This window comes from Zootermopsis nevadensis, unplaced genomic scaffold (assembly GCF_977971745.1).
Source record: "Zootermopsis nevadensis isolate Lab colony 2312 unplaced genomic scaffold, Znev_1.0 Znev_ptg000008l, whole genome shotgun sequence".
Lineage (NCBI taxonomy): Eukaryota > Metazoa > Arthropoda > Insecta > Blattodea > Termopsidae > Zootermopsis > Zootermopsis nevadensis.
Window position 1 is genome coordinate 5,909,297 of NW_028259140.1, and position 24,516 is coordinate 5,933,812.

Consider the following 24,516-nt stretch of genomic DNA (forward strand, 5'->3'; position numbering starts at 1 on the left):
GTCGGTAAACTTTTACAAAACTACACGACGCAACAACCCATAAGACAGCAATCTTCAGACTCACCGTCGTAAAAACCTCATGTCCTACACATTTACCTATGCGTTAAAACTTTACGTGTTAAGCTTTTTCCTCTGAAACGAAAACTGGAATAAATGTGTAATATTACATACCCGAGTGACATGACAAAGATTTATTATCGCGCAACAAGAACACAGAAGTGCAGAACTTACCCTTTTCTTGTGGACAAAGCGTATCCTCAGGGGAAGTCCCTCAGTTGATGTTTAAAAGACGGGAATGCGAGATGCTTAAAGTGTATTTATGCCGATTTATTATCTTTTTACAGAGATCGTTATCAGAATAGACTATGTAAGAATTTGGCCTAATACGAAATGTAAAATTAATTTTATTAAATCTTGGATGAAATTTTCCCCCATTGTCTTTTTGTACTGTATTAAAATGTCATGCCTCTGAAATTAAAATGTAATGGGCCAGATTAAGTGTAGGTAGCGTTTACTTCTCATTTCTATTTGCTTTTGTCTTCGCTTAAAGCGTTACTATATTAGTAAGCTACATTATTCTGACCTAAACTGTAAAGAAATTAACGTACAATTAATTATTTGCAAACAGTAGTGGCATAATTAATTGACAAATAATAATCACAGAAATCCACTCCATTGTACGAATTCATACTAGCAATATTCTTCTCAACAATTTTTATTTTAATATTTTAATTCCAGTCTGCCTTTCAACCTTAAATCTGTTCATCTTTCCAGCGTATCTCCTGTCTTAAATTCTAACAAACTTAAACACAAAATTCTGTAACCAACTAATACTTGTCGTTCATGCTTCAAAGACAATTTAATCATGTATTTCATTGATCGTCGAATACAATTCTACTGCACCTCACCAAAGCAGTTTTCGTATAAAGAAGTTGGATCCAGCAAAACACAAAGCAATACAATGGTGCGTGGCAGTATTACATTAATGTGAAGTGAAGCCTACGTTTTAAGTCCCACTTTATTTGTGCCTCCCTATAGGTGCAATAACACTTGTGTCCAGGTTTTATCTTCATCTGTGATAAGGCAAGAGTAAGTGGGACCAATAATTCCGTTACTCCATGCAACTGGGAGAGGAGACCCGTAGTTCTGAGATGGCTATCTGAGCAAGTTGAATAATTACCATCTCCCTCCTTATTCCTCTTGCAGTCTCTGTTACTGGAGCCGCTGGGACAGTTTGTCTAATCGGAGCTCCAGTTAGTGGGCAGAGAGGAGATGGTTGCGGGGTCGGAGAAGGGGTGTGTAGGCGCCCCGACCTGATGCTGGGTTTTGTCTTCTCGTTGCATTAACGCAACGTGCTGGCTGCCTTTAGTGTTTCCACCACCCACTGCAAGAACTTGAGTTAAAACACACACACACACAGCTAGGGTAGACACAGAGGTTTAAGCCCAGATATGTGCCGAACGGACTACCAAAAAAACCAACGTGCCAACATTAGACCTCTACTTTACATAACCTATCTATACGTCATGTTACCTCATGGCTTTCTGCATTGGGATTATGTTTTCATATGCTTGCGTGCATGCACAAAAAGGATTTTTACAAGTCGTTGCTATCTGGCAGGGTAGTAACCTTACAGAACGCAAGAAAGGTGCTTGATATATGACAAAGCATGGCAATAAGTTCAGAACAGACCAGGATGGAGTAGATTCATACTTCTGCGTTTCCTGCGGTATGTAATCTGTACTTCATGAATGACGTGGAAGTAGTAGGGCCCATTCGATTTAACATCAGTCTTAAACAACAAATAAATCTCATCTGTAATCGTAAAATACCTTAAAACAAGCACTTTATTTTATTTTATTAATTTCTGTATGTACTTATTTATTTATTCATGTTTTCTACTCCTAATATAACACCTAATGTCCGTCATGGTTCACTGGACAATTGCGCTCTTCGTACGATGCAGAAAAATTTATATAAAATGCAAACGAATGTATAATGGCGCCTATGGTGGAGTCTGGAAGTGTTTGCTGGTGCTCGTGGAACGGAAAAATTGTGAGAATTTATCCTCATCAATTCTGATCCTCTTTACATTAACTTCCCTTCCTCCCTCCCTCCACCCCCTCCTCCCCATATACCTCATTATGAGTATGATACACTAGACAACTACCCATTATTTCACTATCCTATCCCAAATCACTATTTTAAACTGTCATAATATTTAACAGTGACTTGGTAAACACATGAACAGTTTCTAATGGAAGAACTGACAGAACTTATTCGACAGAAAATTAAAAACTTTAAAGAAATTTTGGCTACTCATAAAGTATTACATTACATCAAATCCTGGCAGCTTACGCTTTGATATCCTAACAACCATAAACGTCAAGGCAATACAGTTGACTTGCAGGCCAATTATTCTTTCATTTTATAACTGAAAATTTAAGGCTCAAGGGTAACAATATTTACCACCAGATTTATAAATACATAACGCTCCTCTTTGCTCACAGCATGTATTGATTTTTTTCGTAAGATTCTCAAGGTAAACAACAAACATTTCTTGAAACGACATTATGTAATTGATCTTAGAAATGTTATTTCCCGGAGATAGTGACTAAATCTTTAAATATATATACATATATATATATATATATATATATATATCAGCTTCGACTTTAAATGGTAAAAGGGTCTACCACTAAACTGGATTTTAATTATTATTTGAAACATTAACAGCATAGTGATGTTAACATCTAATCGAATTTCTATCGAAAAATACCTAGACATTTACATCTAGGCATGTCGTTTATTCACGACTCCATCTTACCATTTCTCCTGGGCCACTTTGGCTCCCATGACCCCGAAAACCACAGAGAGGGGATATTATACGAATCCTCTTACAACTTTGTTTGCTAGCTACAAGGCGAAGTGTAGGCTATGGTTTATGAAGATTAGGAACCATTGCCTGTACAAAGTGTATAGGAGACTTCATTACACTCATGGTTGCTGCAAATAGGTACAGGAATACACTGTCTTTATGATGTGGCTTCGGTCTCAGTTTGCTGAGGCACGAAGAGACTGGCTAAAGACCACATGTAGTTAGGAACGCCACCGAAACGTCTGCTTGATCAAGTACGTCTATAAATGACAGCATGAACCAAAGCCGTTCATAGTCACTTAACAGCTGATCGGTTGATAGGCTTTTATGATTCAGTAAGAACAAGTACTGAGTGAATGGAGTCCAGTCAAGAGGAAAGATTAGAGAGTGTGACAACGCCTTTGAAGTCTAAGCTTGTCTAAATAGCATTTAAGAATTTAGTCCGTAGCTCAAACAGAACATATCATTTATTTCAATACAAAGATTAGCTGGTTAAATCTCATTAAGGAAATGAGCGCTGTCTATTCTGACAATCAAATTCCATAAATAAAAACTTTAGATTTGTTGTTAAAATAAGTGGTACACATAGTTTCCATTGGACTCCAAAGGGTTAATAAAAACTATGATTTCAAAGCACTTGTTAATGCTTCCATTAAAAAGGAATTGTTTCACTTCAGTACATAATATTATTTTCACTAAAGTGTAAAGAAATATATATATATATATATAGGAAAATGTATTTTTTACATATAATTTATTTAATTTCCGATTTACCTCTTTAAAGCGGGAGCATTAGCGTCTTTAGGTATGTGCATTTTTTAACTATTTCTCTTTCAAAATTTAATTTAATAAGGTAAGAAAGAAAATGGCCTAATGCCACGATTTTTTGTTTCAACTTCGAAATGGGTGTCAGATCTTTCAGTGCGTTTACTTTCAGGGACACATCCCTTTTTAATTCTTATTCAGTAGACGTAAAATGACTTTTTGTCCTTTGAGTTCAGCAAGATACCACCAACGTAGACTGCGTCTAGTCCAATATTCTGGGTAATTGAAGCTTGTTGGGTTTTGTATATATGAGGGGTGGGTAGCTGGTCTTGCCCGCGTCCCTGGAGAACGAGGTAACACTAGAGCCCAAGACTCATGCGAAGCTATGGCATGCTTGTATTGGAGCTTGTACATGGTCACCACATGACCTCATAGCGCTCCCCTGAGTCCCATGGCTTCAACCTTCACTGAACTCTGGATTTTCGAAGGAGTATCCAATAAGGTGAGCTGACTCCAGAATGCAAAAGGAACACAGAAAACAATTTTCATCGAATTAATGGATTCGGATAGAGTAACGCGTATTTAATACATTTTAGTAGTGTCGACTGAACGATGTCGAGTTTGCTGAAGTTCAATTTGCTTAGAGTAAGGTGTGGTAGTGACCTGTGACTATTTCTATGTTTGATTAATTGCACCCACGGTACTAACCGCGGTTAACACTTCTGTCTACGTTTGTGATATTCATGATACTTCGTAACAACCACAGAGCAACAATGACATTGTGAGGTCGTCACTATTCACAAACCAACTCGATTTCATTCACGTAAAATATACATCACAAGAATATTTTACGTAGGCTTACACGACGTTTGAACACTTGTCTAACTTTCGTCTTCACGTGATTGTTATTATAAATATGGCTGTCACCTGGGATATAACATTGAAAAGTCTGATAGATATTCACTCTCACTATGTATGTAGTAAACTCCTCTGAAACGTCGGTAAATATCCACCAGACTACAAAGTGATATATTCCGGAAGATAGATATATTCATACTCGTCGCCTTCAGAACCCCAAAACTCTTTTCGTTATACTTGCAGACAGGCATATTTTATTAAATTGATTTCTGAACAAAAGCATGGAACATATGTTTATTTAACTGAAGTCTATTTGAAGCAACTTTCTTGTTGCAGAATGTGTCAATGGAGTAGAGCTAAACTAATGTTTTGATGTTCTCGCGGTGGCGAATATGAAAATGACGGTCATTTGGGTTGTTGTACCATGTATTCTGGCAGAAGTTTATCGGCGTTTCAGAAGTGCTTTCTGCCCCCATCATCAGTGCGATAAGGGCTGATGATGGAGGCAAAAAGCACTTCTGAAACGTCGGTAAACTTCTGCCAGAATACACGGTACAACAACCCAGGAGACAGTAATCTTCTAAATTCTATTGGTGATAGATGAATGCGTAGGCCGAATAATACTATTATAAGGATGTAGAATATATTGAACTGGCTGAGATACGAACTCTAAAAATGTAAGGGGACATTAAACTCTTTTGTTCCATGTTCTATAACGTGAGGGGATTTGTGTAATGACATAAACAAAGACTGAACTGTTGAGTTAGCGAATGATCTTAGTGATGACACCTGCAGTTTACTATTGTCTTGTAGACGACAACACAACGATTTGTTAAGCGCACTGCAACTGAAGAAACATAAATTCAAGCACTTTAACACATCACAGTAGAAATGTTCGCCCCAAAGTAACGTTAGGTAGGGTGGAACTGGGGTTAGCCTCCACGTCTTCATGGTATCTACGCAGCCCAGCCCCATAATTACGTTATTACCCCAGCAACCTTCTTCTCTGTCTCTGCCTGTACTCTCAAGATTAGCATATTATACCAGCTAATGTAGTCGTGTATGGCTGTAGCTATGTGTTCATATTGCACACTTCGCTCAAGTCTAAGGGTTAGGTTAAAATTGCTTACAAGGTTCCGCTATGTGTTGACGTTATGGGCCTCCCTTTGCGGAATGTCTCACACGCAGAGTGGCCCAAGTAACTGCTGCCTTTAAAGTACTAAACTCAAATCAAGAATGTTTTGTAAAATGTATTGGAAATAGGAATACTAACAATTTGGCTGAGAATTCCGGCATATTAGATTATCCGACCAACCTTCGGCCACGTTTAGGTCGGATAATCGGGACTCGGCCGTATTTTGAAATCAAACTCCACGTTAGTGACTGTTAGATGGGAAGTCAGTATTAGTCTACGTATGTAATATACTATCTCGAAGAAGCACGTTTGCAAGGTATCGGAAACCCAAACATGCAACATCAGCAAACATTTGAAACTGGCAGTCAGTCAATCGATCTTCAAAAACATGTAGGCTACTCGAAAGTTCCACCTATCACATAGCTCGTACCGTCATATGCCTAACATCACAAGTGTGTATTTACTCGTACTAATTGCGTTTTCACTCCACACGAGTCTCTTCGACTTCCTAACATTAAACTCCCTCGCCCATAGTTTGATGTAGAGGGTTCGTAAGAGTATAACACAGATTCAGAATGGCACTGTTTGTCCAAAGAGGAATAAAACAACAACAACACCAAGTATAAAAACATTCTCCCACGTGATAATCTAATTAGGAATTACTAATTTGCTCTCGTAATTTAGAACTTTATAACAACTCTTGTTGTCTCCTTGTTTTCTCTAATGAATATCATCTGCCTTAAATTATGTATTTTAGTGCTTCAATCCTGACAGCATTTATTCTCATAGATGGAATCCCTCACTAGGAACAGTAATGTTTGTTCATTTATTTGTGGTTTACTTAACTATATTGCCAGTTGCTCAGACTATATAGCGTCGTATGATAGGATGATTAATTAATAATTAATTTTAAAGAATACGGAAGGAAGTTCCCTGGATGAATATAAAAAGCATTTAAACCCTCAGTCGGGATACCTAAATGTCGGGCCGACATTTGAACCCCGAACTCCCGAATACGAAACATCAGCAGTGACCATTCGACCATAAAATTTGATGACGCTTCTGAAGATGGTTGTCTTGTGGGTTGATGTGCCATGTAGCCTGGAAGACGTTTACCGACATTTCAGATGTGTTTGCTGCGTGCATCGTCTGTCAGACTCCACAGCACAGCAACCCAGAAGACAATCAACTGCTTACTTGTATACTCGTCACCGTGAGAATCTCAATCGCAAGTGTTACACTTTTATTAGAATTAAATCTAACCTATGACCTACGGATCGGGTCTGAAGCTGGAAGTTTGAAATTAATGAAGAAAATAGGATTACATGTTTCAAAACATAAGACATACGACAATTCTTCCCTTCCATTCATTCTGTGATGGAAACAACTGCAAAGGGAGATGGTGATGTCTCAGAGATCTTTACAGTATTAATAAAGTCTTCTCGGGTTATCAGCCGTGTTAGATGGTGATTAATCGCCGACGTTTCGAGGACCATCTCTGTCCTCATTTTCAAGGCTGTTGACTGTGTGACAGAGATGGTTTTCGAAACGTCGGCGATTAATCACCATCTAACACGGCTGATAGCCCGAGAAAGGTTTATTAATGAAAGCCGCCGTGAAAGCTTCACGTCATATTTCTCTACAGTTCTGAGAAGTCGCTATTCTGTTTCGTAGAACTGGTCTCGTTCATTTTTGTTCACTGTTCTGTAAGTCTGTTTTCAGTCTGTCTGTTTGTAGCCTGTTTATTTGTTTCGTGCACTGGGGTAAGCAGCATTTTTTTTTCAGTTTACTTTTGTGGAACGGTTTATAAATTTCCTGTGAAAATATTTTTGAAGAAATTATGTGAAAACGTTTATTCAACAGTAACCTTGTTTGTGTCAGACAGACGGACAAAATATACGCTTTTGACTCTCCTGCTCTATTCTGTCTAACTTAAAGACTTAAGATATTACCTCGCCTGTATTTTGGAGTACCCATTGTTTGAAACTGAAATTTTTAAGATTTATTTATTTTGTCTGGTACACGCTTGTGAAAAATATTTCTATTCTTTCCCATTTTTGTTTTGACTTAAGGTTTAGACAATGGCGATACATTACACTCCATATAGCAGTTAATTTGATAACTAATATAACTTAGTATACTGACTAGATTTCGGCAGTGGACTTTCCAAATCCGAAGTTGATACGCCTGGTCTTATGAGATAGTTATTATACGATAAATAGTTGCTTTATATTTATTCCTAACTCCAGCGTGTAAAATAATTACTTTTGTGTCCTAAACGACATATTTAAACATTTTTAGGCTATACTAAGTTGTAAATACTATCGCATTCGCCCACAGCATATCGTTTTGATAAAGAGACAATTAGAAATAACATATACTTTACTGCAATTACACGAGTCAAAGCAGAAATTTAGAAGAACACGTTAGTAGACTTGGTCAACTAGGATCAACGTGGTAGACGTCAAAGGACATTAGAGAATAGCAGTTCAATCTAAATTTAACTCAACATTAAATATGTAACATCGTAGTGTAATGTTTGCTGAATATTGCATTAGTAATAGCAATCCAATAAAAGCCTCTCTGATCATTCATGGCGTCTCAACGTTATGAATATTAATGTGCATTGAAGTTAATAAACTACTAACAGGAATAACACGTTCACCTTTCCATAGTTATTAGTTTTGTCAACTGATATGAAATTTTGTTCCCCATGGCGGTATTTATGTATAGTTAACACTCTCTAAAATATACCTGGTGTTCCGAAGACAACTCGTTTGTTTCAAGTTTTGTACGTCAACTGCTTGGCAGCCAGAAATTTTGAGGTGCAAAGCTCATGTGTAAAATATTGTGAGTAGTAAACACATTTCAGTATTTAAAAATAACAACGTTTGTTCATACGTCTGTAACTCCATACAATTATTTGGCAGCAGAATCAAGATAAAAGAGTATTTTCTTTAGAAGAATTTAATTATTTTGCACCTGCATTTATTATTTCTCAACCTTTATTTGTGTATATAAACTGCAAACACAGAATTTAGCTTATGAAAACCGTCAAGAAACGGGTTAAAGTTACATAATTAAATTTTGTGACCTTACGTAGTCTGATACACAAATTTTGTTTTGATTGTGTTATGTGAACAATAATGTTTTGTGCCTTCTTTCATTTATAAAGCCACATGGGCCTACTTAAAAACCGGAAAGAGTAAGTACACTTTCACCTCAGCAGATAAAAATAAAGAGATTCTACTGGACGTAATATAGGCGCCGTTAAATTGTTATGAATTTTCACTGAGAGAAAGCCAACACTCTCGTTCCTTATGCCAATGTTGCCCGAGGTATATTTGGTTTGATATGCAGGAAGTTTGAGTACCTCACCAGATTGTCGTCTTGAGATAATTGTTATTACACTGACATATTTTAAGATAAAAGAAAAATAATCAGAATCTGTGAGCATAATAATAAGTCAATTGAATAAAAATTTACTTGGATATTATCCATCGTCTAGTAAATATAAAACGTAAAAGGACGTAACTGTGTGGGAACCTGAAGACAGAGATAGAGTCCCATTTCCGAAACGTCGTTTTACGTTTTATATTTACTAGACGATGGATAATATCCAAGTAAATTTTTAATCAATTGACTCTTCACCATCGTCAAGAAGTTTTAGATTTGATAATAATAAGTATAAAATAAAGTTGACTTTCTTTAAGTCGGAGAAAGGTAATATACTCCCAGACAGTGGACAGTGTCAAATCTAAAATTTTCATAAAATTTTAGAGAATCTTTTTTTACTTCTCCAGGTAATCTCATCACGCAAAAACGTACAGAAACGCAATACGAATTGTGGACTGTCTTTTACCCTCGTACTCCAAAGGTTGGAAAGTGTACAACGGTAAAATGGCGTAACATCCCAAAATGTCCAAAACGGTGTTCTATGAGTACTAATTATCTGTGGATACCAAACTGTGCCCCATGATTACAAAAATAAATCATCGGTCATAAGATTTTACTAATTAAAACAACAGTAAAAATTGTTTTTCTCGTTCCAGCCCCGTCTGGAGTGACGTTGAAGAAACGTTAATATTTCTCAGTTTCTACAGCTCGTTACTGCATCTGGATGGACCGTTACTAACAGACTCATTAAACTGCGCAACCACTGTGCCATGTGCTCAGGTCTTATGACCCTGTTAAGTCAGCAATAGAAAGTTATAAGGCATTTATGTTTAGAACACCTGTTCTAGGTACATTAGGACATGATTTCCTGCTTTCATACTAATAGACTTTATTAGAACTATAAGGACCACTGTATGTTCGAAGATTTTCATAGCCCTATGAAACAATCTAATGAAAAGCACCAAGAGTTTTGATTTCCATAACAATTCTTAACAAATTACTGATAAACACTGATCATCTTGACTGCAACCTCTGAATACAGCAAACGTGCGAAATACCTTTAAGTGTTGTCACAGCCTTCGTGCTGTAAATTATAAATTTCGACTGTTTTATCGCACTGCCAGCATTATAAATAACGTTATTTCATTATGTTGCCAACTTCGCCATATTAACCAAAATTTCCCTACGAATCCAGCATTCTGAATTAGAAAAGTTATTCGTCGGTAAATAAAATAAAGTAGGCTACACCTAGTCCTGTCTTTACTTCTATTTCAGAATGCATAACGTCGTAAAGTCTAAGATATCATATAAGAATAATTATGCGTCATGATCTCTGAAACTGGGAGACGCTGGACATGAAATACTTGGCGTTAATATTAATATTACAGCATTCCAATCTCGTTGCAAAAAAATGTTGTCGTCAGTTAAACCAGAACCTCTTCCACTATCGGTTTATGATTCGAATTTTCAGCGTAAAATTTAAGTAGTGAAACTACAATTGGCTATGCAAAAATTGTTTCTTTTGGACTTTGTGCTTCGTCTGAATCACAAAAATATTAAATTATAATAAATTACGAGTACAACTTTACACGAAAAAGCATGTAGGAGAGAAAACTTAATATTGTAAAATAATATTATTTATTGCAAGATGTAGCGTCTAATATTCTGAACAGTTATGAACTGCACTTTTCCGGGAGCTATACAGATCAGTATTAAATAGACTCACACACATTACCTGCAATTACATTTCAATATTATAAAAGAAGAAATTATGGTATACAAAAATTAATATTTTAAAGACGTAAAAATTATATACATATTTTTGTTGTGGTATTCTGCACTACGTTCATCAGAATACGATTCAAATGCAAAATTACAGCCCTAAGCTCATATAAATTACACGTTTGTGTCTGTATAAACTATTCAGAACGGAGTGGATAGCAGACCTACTGTCTCAAATTAGATTCTGTTCATTCATAGTAGACTATTTTATTAAATGTTACAATAACATAAGTTTAATTAGTTCACTATTAAGTTAAATTAGTTTGTAATAAAGTAACCCCTTTCACAGAACTCCTTGTATGTAGTTTCAGTGTTTGCGTGCCTATATTATGACCAAAAAGTCTTACCTTGGCTTATTGGTACTGAAAAGCAACTGGCTTGAAGACGGAGTGAACGGAATTTCTGGCATTAATTTACAAAGGTTGGAGGAAGTCCGGGAGTAGTACCTTCATCCCAATTATATTCCCCACATATATTAAGGTGGAGCCCGGTAAGAGCAATAGAAAGCCGACAAGAGAACAAAGGCTGCTGCTGCAAAGACCAGGCATGGGTCAGGCTGTGAGCGAGGAAATGGATACATCGCAAGGCTCGTCCGGTATTACTATTCTAGCGACGTGCAGATAACTTCCTTCGCTCCTTCACGTCCCTCGGTGATGCACTGCGTCCCTTCCATACAGCCCCAGCCCCAGTCCCTGTCTCTACATCCATCGCAAGCAGATATATGTCTACGACCTGAGCTATGGTCTTCTTCCGAGAGACATCCTGTGCAGTATCATGAAAACCAGAAATATCCACGTCTCTAGCATTTTTCACCGCTAACACATAAGCGTGACGCGCTGGTATGAAGAAAATTACTTCGGCTAGTGGCGAGGAAAAGGATTTTTTTAAAGGAATAACCAACGCTCAAAATATATAATATTTGCCTCTCAAAGTGGTGAGAGATTTGATCCAAATACTCTCCTAAGTAACCCGTTCTTAAACACCCTCCTTTAGTGTTTTTCTCCTAAATGCTAGTACGAATTTCATATCCGTGCAAGAAAACAGCTAAAACTGTGATTTTATGTATTTAAATATTACACTTTTAGATATCAGACTCTGAACTACATAACAAGAATGTCCTTGATTTAATATTCTCGTGACAGGCACATGAAAGTGTGCAGCATTTCCTCACAAGTGATTCCAACAAGTACCCATATGAAGATTTCTGTCTTCTGGGTTGTTTCGCTGTGTAGTCTGGTCGATGTTTACCAACGTTTCAGAGGTCATACTGCCTCCATCATCAGAGTATGAAGATTTCCGTCTTCTGGGTTGTTTCGCTGTGTAGTCTGGTGGATGTTAACCAATGAATTCATCGCCCTGATGACGGAGGCAGTATGACTTCTGAAACGTTGGTAAACTTCTGCCAGACTACACAGCGCAGCAACCCAGAAGACAGAAATCTTCATACTCTGATGACGGAGGCAGTATGACCTCTGAAACGTTGGTTAACATCGACCAGACTACACAGCGCAACAACCCAGAAGACAGAAATCTTCATACTCATCGCCCTGATGACGGAGGCAGTATGACCTCTGAAACGTTGGTAAACTTCTGCCAGACTACACAGCGCAGCAACCCAGAAGACAGCCATCTTCGAACTACCTCAAAACCTACAACGGCCAAATGACCTCTAGCAAAATGGTACAGCCATAGCCACGAACATAAATATAATTTGTGCTTACCAAACCACTATATTTTGCACATCCTGTGACTGACAGTTGATGAACAGTGATTTACGTTTTTCCGACTTGATTTTCTTACAGCGCTGATGACGAATTCGGTTTTCTGGGTTGTAACAATGTCATGAGTACTTGTAGATATACACCAATGTTTCGGAGGAGCATATTGCCTCCATCTACAAACACAAACGTTACAGAATATCAACTTAGACAGTAATTTGTATAACCGTCTTATCCATTTTTTGCACAGCTCTGTGCGGTATATGCGTCTTAAACAAACTTAATAGTACTAACAACCTAAAAATGTATTCGTTGGCGTTCAACAAAATTTTATCACATTGTTAAAACAGTTCAGGAAGGAGACTTTATTGTAGTATTAATTGGTTTAGTGAATATCATTTAAAATTACCGACAGAAGACATGTGTAAGATTTAAATATTATATTATTATATTAGTACCTGAATTTTGTGAATAACTTACATTTTCAATCTGCCCAGTGATATCAGTATAATATCTTGTTTCTGTTGTCTCAAAAGAGAGGGAATATACATGTGTTTTAGTATCTTAGTTTAGGTTTAAAATCACAAAGGCTTACACAATTTTTACTTTATAATAATTTTAAAAACTGTGACATCCAATTTGTGTTTTAAAGAGACCATCTCAGTAATTTTAACGTTCAAATGAATTTTAAAATGGGAAATTGTACGATTATCAAAACTCAAAATAACATTTAGACAAATTAATCTTGTGAGAATTTATCTTCATTTATGTTTTATATTTATACACTTAAATGACGTAGCATATTAATTACAGTTTCCCAGAATAAAATATTAAATATTAGATACAATAAATCAATTCTGCTTTGAAGGAAGATATATTCACCTCGTGCGTTCTTTAATTATCAGTACCTAGCATATACTGTCCCGGTAAGACCACGCGTAATTCGCTTCCTCAACGCCAGACTATTGAATTCCATTATTCCAGATATTTCACTAGGTGCATACGTACAAGTTAAATTTACTGGTTAACTTCGTAGATTCTCATATAGACTCCGCTATTTCTATGTATTGTGTTCTATAAGGTATGGGCATACCTCTGTTCGGATAATATCACTTTACGTTGAATTCTGGCTGAATAAATGTTAGGTTATTTTATTCAAAGTTCATTATAATTTTATATATGTATTTACAATGATTCAATCACTAGAATCATTCAGTCGTAGCTTGGCATTCGCAATTTCTATTGAACGTGTGTGATCAATATAACAGTGATGCAAAAATATACTAAATTATGACAAATTTATAAGTTAAATTTCAAGACACTGTTCCTGGATGCATATTATCGTTGTAAATTAAGCCACGCAAAACTGGAAGTATTTTCTATCTGATTTGAGATTAGATACCGTCATAACAACTTCGAAATGTGGGCTAAATTACATCTCTGCTATCACCTAATTCTATTAATTTATCTTCTGAAATGTTATAATATCGATATCACTAGGAGATATCAATAGTTGACAATGTGAAGTAATTAAAATTATGGTAGACGTTTATATTTAGGTATAAATAACTTTGAGTAGAATAGCATTAGCAGCAGAAAACAAAGTAAACGTTTCTGAAATACAATGTAGTTTCGAATGCAAGGGGAGCTTAATAAGCCTTCATGCAGATATAATTTCATTCATCAGTTCTTCAGATCTTTGAAGGCGGATAAATCTTCGGGCTTTGTTTCAAGTTTGTCTGTGAGAATACGATAGAAAGAGTTTCAGAAGAAATGTAGAAAAGTAGGAAAATAGCCTAACTTGTAAAGAGCATTAGAAGTTAAGAAGAAGACAATGACTTCCACAAGAAGATATACATGTTGCAAGAATTGTCCTCGTTTTAGTTTTTGTAATAGTTCTCACAAAATCTCGCTTTTAAATAAATAAATCCACTCATATGTACTGAACTCCTTTCTCCGACCTTTGATTTGACTATGAAAACCGGCCTATCTGAAAGTAGCATTTAACCCTTTTAAGTCAAACTTCGCCTAGATAATATTTAATAATTCAGTCCGTATCGCATGGACACATTTCTCCTTTACAGTGATCAACTGGTTAGTGTCTCACTAGGAAATTACTTCTGTTTACTCTGATAATCATATGAAGCCCTCAACAATTACAGATGGAAGGAAAATCGCAGGAGAAGACATAGTGAACATATGATGAGATCGAAGAATGTTCCAGAATGTAGATAAGTATTTGCTACAGTATAACGGTCCGGAAGCTCACCTTTGATAATAACACCACGGCGACTGAACACCCTCTATCATTAATATGCTTCAGCTGTCTTCATCCTTTGTAGTGTCCCATCGTAGTGTTAACTAATCGTCAGAAGACGGTTTACCGCAAGGCCTTGAGAACTCCTGGCTGCAATATTAAACATAAACCACGTTATTAGATTTGCGAAAGTTTATGGTGCATTAACCAATTTCGGACAACATATTGCCCCCGTACGAATTACTCTCTGTCTCAGTCTACAAAATCACTTTGCTGTACTTGCAAATGAAGAGGAAGTTTACAACTTCTCGTGCTAAAAGGGAAAACGCTGTATTTTTAAATACCAAAACCTTAGAAGCCATAACAAACTTCTAAACCTTACTGCATGTTCATCATACTGACAATTCAGATCTGTAGTACGTCTTAGTGATATCATACCTTCTACTAACATTATGCATCGCCATCTTCATCACTTCATAACGGAAACAAATATGTGTAAGTTCTACACCAAATCAGTTTTACTTCAATATCTATATTAGTATGGAGTTCTTAATGTTTAGCTTGGCTTATTTTAAGCATGTCATCTAGTGGTATATTGCGACATTGAAATTCACACTACCCGTAAATTCCTATACAACTTTAAACGCATTTCTCGCTGCTCGTTCGTTAGATTTCTGTGTGAACATTTCCTCGGTAAGTAATTCACTTACAGACGGCCAATCTGATGGACCTTTTTCAGCGGTGTATAATAGTAATGTTGAAATCAAGCATAAAGTGCTGTTCTAACTTCAGTACATGTCCTGGAAAGCACTTTTCACGACCGAGTATATCAGTAGCATTAAGAATGCTAGGGAAAACGTCTACGTATTTCTACAGCCGACCTATAAAATCCATCAACTTTTAAATGGACAGGCCGGAATCGTACAGCAGTAGCAAGGCCATAACAAACACATATCATGTACTGTCTTATTTATACAGGTCGCAGACTGTACTCGTATTTCGTATCCAAATTGAGTGTTGTTACGAAACGCGTTATATTTTCAAAAACCTGGCTTTCCGGAGGTTTCTCACTGTCGACATGTCTCCGAGATGAACTCACAAGTGAATTTTGTATGAAAAAGTTAGCCCCTGCAATTCACCTCATTTCTGAAACCAGCTTCTACGATAATTGATTTGTACAGTGCAAAACAACATGACATCCATGTGAAATCTATTTTTATCTTTAGGTTTTATGGGCATACTCACTTGAGAAACGGATTTACACGTCTGAAATTAAACATAATCGCAAGTGTGTGAAATATTTCATACGTTAACCATTACTGACATAACAATGCGAAATTTGGCAGTGAATATAATAAATTTAATATAAACTTAGATTAAACAAATGTAAATCAAATTATATAAATGTGCAAATATAATTTTTAGTCTCACCATATAGACTGAATCACACGTTATAAACATTCTAAATCTTTTTTCCGTAGAAATACATGATTAAAAAATGTAAGCCATAGCAAAGTTCGGAAGGAATAAATTATGAATTTACTTCTATTCAGAAAAATCCCTAGTTCAAGCTATTACTTATTACATATTCATTATTGAAAAGCTAACAATCGCTCACCTGTATATTATTTCAAGCGATTCCAAAAAAGTACTAAATGTATTACAACCACCACAAAATTCCTGATGTCAATAAAACTTCGTCAGTGACTCACACACATCACAGCGTCAATTCAATGCACACTAAACGAACACATTACAAAAACTGAGTTTATTTGCTTAATTCTTAACGGGTAGGCGAAGATTATAAATTAACTTCCAGCGATGAACTATCCCATCTTTCTATCAGAACACGTAACAATATAATGATGATGATGATCTGTATTTTAGAACAGTGTGAAATGGTCGGTAAATAAGCATCATCAGTAATATCACCGCCGTGAATACCTCAAATCTCACATAAGACAATTTATAAGAATACTGGATCCATACCATGAAATAAATTCCATATTTTTAGACAATATAAACGGATAAATATTACATGTAGCACTTCTCCTTTTATTTCCTTTGAAATTAATAGGCCTATGTGAAAATCAGGTTGGTGATCTGATATACAGATTCAATTTAATGTCTCGGTTTCCCTTTACATATTTCTTTAAAATGCTGCATTCAGGTGCCAGAAAGTATAAAAACTTATCCACAAAATTCATGGAATTTTAGACGTTATGCATTTTTTATCTGTGCCGTGCTACATGCCTAGGCTATCCAATCCTCCCTGGTTTCGCCACCCTTACAATATCTGGTGGAGAATAAAAACTATGAAACCACACATTATAATTTTTTCTTTTATATAATGAAGCATGATCATTTGAAGCCAAAGCTTCTTTAAATAACCAAATATTTAAGAATTTAGCCCGTACCTCGAAGAGAACACAACACTTCTCTATACGTTAATGTTCATAAGGAAATAATCGCTGTTTGTTATGAGAAATAATATACGAATCCCATTAATATAATTTACAGAGTTAATGGTTTTTAAAGCAGTGGGTACATATATTTACCATTGGCTTTTAAAAGGTTAATTTAACACCATTAGTCTAGTATATAATTTCACCTTTAAGTATTACAGCCAACTTCCACACAGAGGTGGCACCGAAGATAGGAAAAACAACATAAATAATAAATTATCACGAAAGATGAAAATCACTTACAAAATAATTTGTTAACGTGGGGATTATAAACACTTTTATTATATAATTTCTCTAAGTGAAGTATCGGAAATTTTGTAATCACACAGTTGGCCTAGCTGCTAGTTAACTGCACGCTTTTCATCTCATTCAATCACGCCTACAGGTTTCCATGTGGCGAGCCGTTGTGTGCCGAAAGACAAAGCCATGCGTAGTAATTAAGATCAACGAAAAACATTCACTTTTAAGAGCAACAGGTGTCTCGGGGAGAAAAAAGTCAGCGTCGTCCAATGCATGAAGTGAGTTTTTGACCCATAAAACAAAACACAGATTTCTGCTACATTAAACGCTTCTCACGGTGACGTTAACACGGTCAGAAGACCACGGAAAATTACGGTCGTGTTTCTGGGGTTAGTATATTCGAATTGAAGAGCCTTTTTTTATTTAATACAACCTGAACCGATAAGTAACACAAATATATACATAAATCAGTTCTTCAAAACATAAAACACTCTCTAAATGAATGTTCCTAATTATATTTGGTAACACGCTCAGGAAACGGACTATTTCTGTCCAGTGGAAAGATATATTGAACATCAATTAACAAAACTGGTGTCTTAAGTGAGTAAGATACTGGCAGGGGATAAAGACTTACATGTATGTAAGTGTTATAAAATATTAATGACATTTCCTAATTAAATATAGAACTTTTTTATAATTCTTACGTCATAGGCTAACCACAATCTGTAATAAATATTAATGCGGAATCCCATAAACATACCATTTTATTCTGACTTACAAATTCAAACACAATTGTACACAAATACATGATCTAAGCAAATAAATTAATTTATAAAATTACCACTGTATATTTTAATATTCAACAGAATTTTCAGCTATAGAAACAAATACAAACATTGGTATTAACCTATATTTTCATGTTTTTCATACACATAATTTCACAGAAAATTACAAATTTTTCAGCAATTTCCAATTTAAAAATTTTGAAATATCCTTATTTTTGATAAATATTCGTAAACTATAATTTTAGACTTCTTCGTACATAATCGAATGTAGTAATAACTTTGTAATACAAGAAATATTTTACTGGATCTAGGGTTATGATATAAGAGACGCGTCCCTTGCGCGCATTATTCAGCCTAGAACACGTTCATGCAGAAGCTCACCAGTCCTGAGACACATTTCCCTCGGCAACTGTCCTCCATCTACCCGTTGCTTCTTAGACGCTGAGTGCGGACAGACCTACTCCTTCACTGTAGGCGCAACTAATCATTTATTACTCTGCTGAAATTCAGTTATTATTTCGTGTACTTTCAAAACTGAGTATAAATGTTTTTCTCAATCAAGAACAGGCCTAAACAATTTCATGCGACGATATAAATCCAAATTATATATGTCGCAATAATATTGGATTTATAATTCTATTATATTTCGTGCAAATATTACAGAAATTAGGCCTAACATCATTTGATTTATTTTTATATCATTTTTGCCTTTTTCGATGTTTTGCTTACGTGAAATCTTGAGAACACAAAATTTGTCATCCTTAGTCTGCAATATCAGTTAGGCTTTAAGCAGAAATTATTTAATAACACTGATTTATAAATCTTATATTGAATGTGTACGGAAACGTTTAATTATAAGCTGCAATTTAAGCAAACCAATCATAAGATCGGAGCTTTTTTTTTCCTCAAAATGCCATAATAAAAGGCGTCCGAAGAAAGTAGGTTAAAGATTACATAAGTATGAAAAACAGTTGTACCTTCTTAAAAAATATAGTACGACATACCAAAAATAGTGACACACTCATCTTAAATTACATGATCTTAAATGTAAATAATAAAGTACGTGTTATCTTTCATGGTATCTACAGGCGAAATTCGAAGACCCAGACGCATATGAGAGGATAATAGTAAATTGTATAATAAATTAATTTATCTGCATTGATCTGAAGCAGGGTAGAAACCACTGGCTGATTCCATAAAAGGCGAGGAAATTTTTGACTGGCTGAATGAGCATCAGATTCTGAAACTCCTTCAGGTATTCTCTCTAAAACGTGTAAACATTTAAATACATATGAGTTTATATGTTGTTTACAGATTACCAAGGTGGTCTAGCGGTTAGAACGCTGGCCTTGTAATCCTGGGGTCTCGGGTTCGATTCCCGGCGGTGCCCGAATTTATAACTTGTGTTGGGCAAGGCCGTGGTCTAGGCAACACGGAGTTTTCCTCCGGGGGCTTCTTCCCCGGTTTCTCCGTGGCATCCCAACAACTACTCCATTCACACACAGAAGAAGGCAATGGCAAACCACTTCTGGATCATCTGCCAAGAACGTATATGAACAGGTCCCAATCCGAGAAAAGGATGGAAGGATCCTGTTCATATGGACCTGTCGTCAGACAGAACACTAAATAAATAAATAAATGTTGTTTACTTAGGTTTTAAATTTGGTGTCTTCCACTAAAGAAAGAACATTCTTGATCAGAAAACTTTGGAGGTAATTTTCCTATCTCTGTTACGTAAGCAGAAAATATAAAATCTAAAACAAAACCAGCAATTTCTTGAGCAAAGTTTGACACTGTACTAAAGCTATATGACTCGCTGTCGATTATTTTGTTTAACATCGTTCATTTAACTACAGAGAGAAGTTGAATGAAATGACGATATGGTATTGAATAATATGTACTGAAGTTGAATGGTGTGTCAGGTATTATTTAAAGCAGTACAGGATAAAACTCATGAGGAACGCAAAAGACACTGTACGATACCTCAGTTAGAACAGATTAAACCTAGCGAGATTTGAACTGGATACCTCACGAATATAACTCTGGATTGATATAAGATTCTGTATGTGCGTTTGATTTCATCAGGTACACATCAGACAGAGGCAAATGTTCCGGCCAGTAGCGCGCCATCGGATAGCTAAAAGTGGAGAAATACCTAACTAGTATATCAAAGTTAATATTGACTAACATAATCTGATAGTTGCGTAACCGGCCTGAACTATTACAAAAATCAAATCAGTTTGACGCAAAAATATTTTAATGAATAGCACAGTATTGTATTAAAATGCGGAACTGGGACGTAAAATGTACAATAATGTCATTCACGAGTGAAGAATTATGTTATAGTACATTTGGTGTTAAAGAGCTGTCGTGCAATTTGTGTGAGGGGCAAGGGGTGAGCAACGTAGGCAAAGGGAATAGGAGAATTGTAAGAGAATAAAGAGAAAATTTGTACCAGAAAGAGAGACCGGAAGTAGAAAAAGAAGATTTCGCTATGTATGGGAAATAGAGCATAAAAGAGAGAAGCGGAAGGCATTCACTGCATACAAAGGAATTTGCTTGGATTTACATTTCTGGGCCGTCTTTCACAGAATTTATTTAGACTTTAGATCATAGACGATTTTGTTCCTGTGAGTTTCGTCTGCTCGCGGTGATTCCAGTTTTCTTTCAGCTTTTGGCAGTCTGAACGAATTTTATAAATTTTATTTGCCTCTGCGGTTTCAGTTTGCCAAAAAAAACAGTGAGAGCCAATTACGGGCATTTGAAGGGGTAAAAATTACAGATTATATTTTAGGATAACAAAGATAATTGTCAAATTATATGACGGGACCGCGAAAGCATTTTGAGGACTGTCTGAGGAAAAACACAAGGCAGCTGGTTTTGAACCACAGATCCTCAGAATTTTAATCTGAAGCATTACTCACTTCGTCAGTTTTGACTCGACTGTGTATTGTTATTTGAGAATGTACAAGATGTATTTAAAAAAATTGTACTTAAATATTCTTACACAGAATCTCATTTAATTGTTTAAAGTAGCAACATTGAAATATGCAGACTTTAATCTTTTTGAAATTGGTCTATAGGCCAACACCGTATCTCAGTTTTGAGTTACGATGGCCTATAGCCTATTTTTCATGCGTGGAGCAGAAATATTCCGATAAAATGGCAATTTCCAAAAACATTTATATTTTTTGATCAACGGATGGCTTATCAGATGTCACAAATCCGTAATTAAAAACTCCTCATTTTGCCATTTCTCTCATGAAGTCAATTAAGAAACTCTGTTTTTCCAAAAAAATCCTTGTTTTGTAGCAGTTGTAGGCTGCAGGCCTACTAGTACGACGTTCAACAGCGCTTAGCACCGTTCTCGTGTCTTAGAAAGTTTTAGACCATGTTAGGGATATAATTTAGTGTCTCATTGGATTGCGTAACTTGTAGTTTTACAAAAATCATAAATGGTTCCTTTATTTTGGGCATTTCAACAGAGGAATCAGAGATATAAAAATTAAATTCATTACCGTGGCCTAACAAACAAACAAACAAATAAATTCCTTTGGGCGATGTCATTAGGAAGCTATCAGTACGTTCAAGTAGCCAAGAGATTCTCCGCCTATTACAAAATTTGAAACTTCATAACCGTTTTTATAAAATTCTGCCAATTCTCCCTATCCTGATCCAGATGAATCTAATCCATATCATCCAACCCTCATTTCCTTAAGATCCGTTTTAATATTTTCCTGCTACGTACGTCTCCACTTTTCAGTTTCTGTGAACATTTTTAATTCTACGTGCAACAAATTTTATATGAAATTTTATTCAAACTTCTCGAATTTTACACAATTATTGTTACAAAACTTTTATCGATATTCCATTAAATCTTAATTGTATTGTCTTTCTTATTCTTCACCATCTCCTTCTTAGGTTCGTGGTATAGACAGTCAGTCTTTTCCAACGTTTTCGAGATCTTTCCATTTTTACTAAGCAATTAATGAAAATACCAATGAATACTCTTCTCACACCCACAGGTTACAAAAAAAAGTTATCATGTCCGCTAACGAGAGATTCGTCATGAACATTCTTACAGTTCGCACATGTGGGGCACAAATGATCATCCTAAGACCTCCAAACTGAAACACAATTTCCATTATTATATTTTTAATGACACAGACATGAATTTAAATGCGCATGCTCAGACGCGAACACGTAATCGTACATAAAAAATAAACCTTTTCCTCAGCTGGGAATAAAATACGCAACTACTGAAACTAGCTTCATTACCGATGCTAGAAACGACGAGTAAGTTGTAATAGGCATCTGCCTGTAAACCCGAAAACTCTATTAGCATTTTATTACACGTCCACAGTTAAAAAAATTCCCTCAATTGCTCTGTACATTTATAACTAAGAACAAGATAATTTTTATGAAACCTTGAAAGCAAATAAAATTTATATGAATATACCACACACGCACTACACAAAGGCGAGGACCTCTGCACTTGCTTGAAGCAGGACGTTTTGAATACGGGATATTATGGACAGGTCCTACATACGTATGCATCCCTTGATTTTATAAGGGCTGGAAGAAACCTGATTTTTACTTTACCCTTCACACAGTGGTAACCATGAGAGCCATATTCTTTGACATTCAATACCGCTGTACTTTTGCAACAGATTATATATATGACTTTTGTATGATTCTTATAATTAAGCAACGATTATTTCCGTAACAAAATATTAACCAATTGACAGTTGTAATGAAGACGTGTTGGGACTTTTTTTCTTTGAGGAAAGAGCAGAATGTTGAATTATTATTTAGATGAACTTTGGCTTCACACACACTGCACTGCGTGTCTCTCATGAAACCCCTGTCCTTGACATTAACTTCAAAATTCCGCTCAGAATTATTTCCCACCACGTTATTATAAATTTTGCCAAAATGCCGCTCTCTCAAGGCTAATATAAAAATTTAAATTTCTGATCGACTGCATTGGGACCCTACTCAATTTCTCTCTATACCCCACTCTCAAACGTCTTACTTTCTCTTCAATATACAATTATCAGAAGGACGAGCGGGCACTGCCTGGGAACCTTCATAGAAATAAATGTATCTCTGTTTCCCACATTACATGTTGTATCTCTCATTACTTCCCCATTTCCTGTTTCTCATTCATTTCGCTTCATAACAACACTAATTAATGTAGTAAAGTAAAGTGGTAAAACGATTAACCTTAACACAGACGTGTGTTTGTAATTTATTAGGTTTGCTGTCTAGGTCTTCTTGGGGTATCTGAAAAAAACTACGATAAATCATAATCAGTGCATACCGCAAAGAATTTTCATTCATATTTTCAATTCTGATATGTAGACCTTATGCTTATATTTCAGCTGTGTGTAAAACAGAAATGAAAGCTTTATTTCGATTAATTATTTGTAGAATAAAACCAGTTTATCAATATTCATAGTCTTATTTACTTATTTTTGCATGGCAGAACTTAAATAATTATTTTATAAATAAAATTAATTATTATATAGACACTGAAACAAATATCTTGAAATAATTTTCAAACTATAGAACAGCCATGCCTTACTAATCCTTTGAAAGCCGGAAACTCAACTAAATACCTACCGCATAGTAAACACAACGCGTCTATATTATAAACATAAATTTGTTCATCAAACCAAGATATATTTGAACTGAGAATCGTATGAAATCCATAAATAAAATTTGTGGACAAAATTAAATGTTACGGTATTGTAAATCAGTTGGTACATATACTTACCAGTGTACTTCAAAGAGTTTAAATGCGTACTGCTTTCCTTGGTTTTCGTCTTTAACATTGTCCGAGAAAGACGTTCTCAATTTACCGGCCAGACTCAGCTTGGTCTCCGGTACTTTCAATTCTCTGATCTCGGCCACTGAATTTCTCAAGTTAGGAAGGAGGCGCAAACTGTTGGTGCGTACGGATCTAAATGCTCGCAGACGCTCCGGGCCAACTCAGGAACACAGACCTTTGCCAATAGATTATCAATTAGGTTGAGTAATTCGACAAAAATTCAAGTTTCTCCTCAGCTGTGTTTGCGACAACAATACGAAAAGTGTAAGTGTAAATAAAACTGTAATTTTACTTTGCAGACAATCCTGTATATGCAGACAGAGTAGTTTCAAATCTATTCAACAGTTAAAATTATACTTTAAACCTCTATGATGTTGTGTAACATCACTTTATAATCCTTATAC

At 35.7% G+C, this 24,516-nt stretch overlaps 1 long non-coding RNA gene across 7 annotated transcripts in view; it reads right to left on the minus strand.

Moving 5' to 3' along the window:
- Positions 1-312: 312 nt before the first annotated feature.
- LOC110836681 (uncharacterized) overlaps positions 313-24,516 on the minus strand; it is a 140,629-nt gene continuing 116,425 nt past the window's right edge. For 4 of the 7 annotated variants that reach the window (XR_015534110.1, XR_015534115.1, XR_015534116.1 and 1 more), the window contains 3 exons: positions 14,802-14,939; positions 12,536-12,708; positions 313-1,384 (listed from right to left, as the gene is read on the minus strand). This is a non-coding gene — a long non-coding RNA (uncharacterized LOC110836681). Of the gene's footprint in view, positions 1,793-12,535; positions 12,709-14,801; positions 14,940-24,058; positions 24,288-24,516 lie in introns of all 7 variants that reach the window. The other 3 variants (XR_015534111.1, XR_015534113.1, XR_015534112.1) reach the window with 3 other exon arrangements.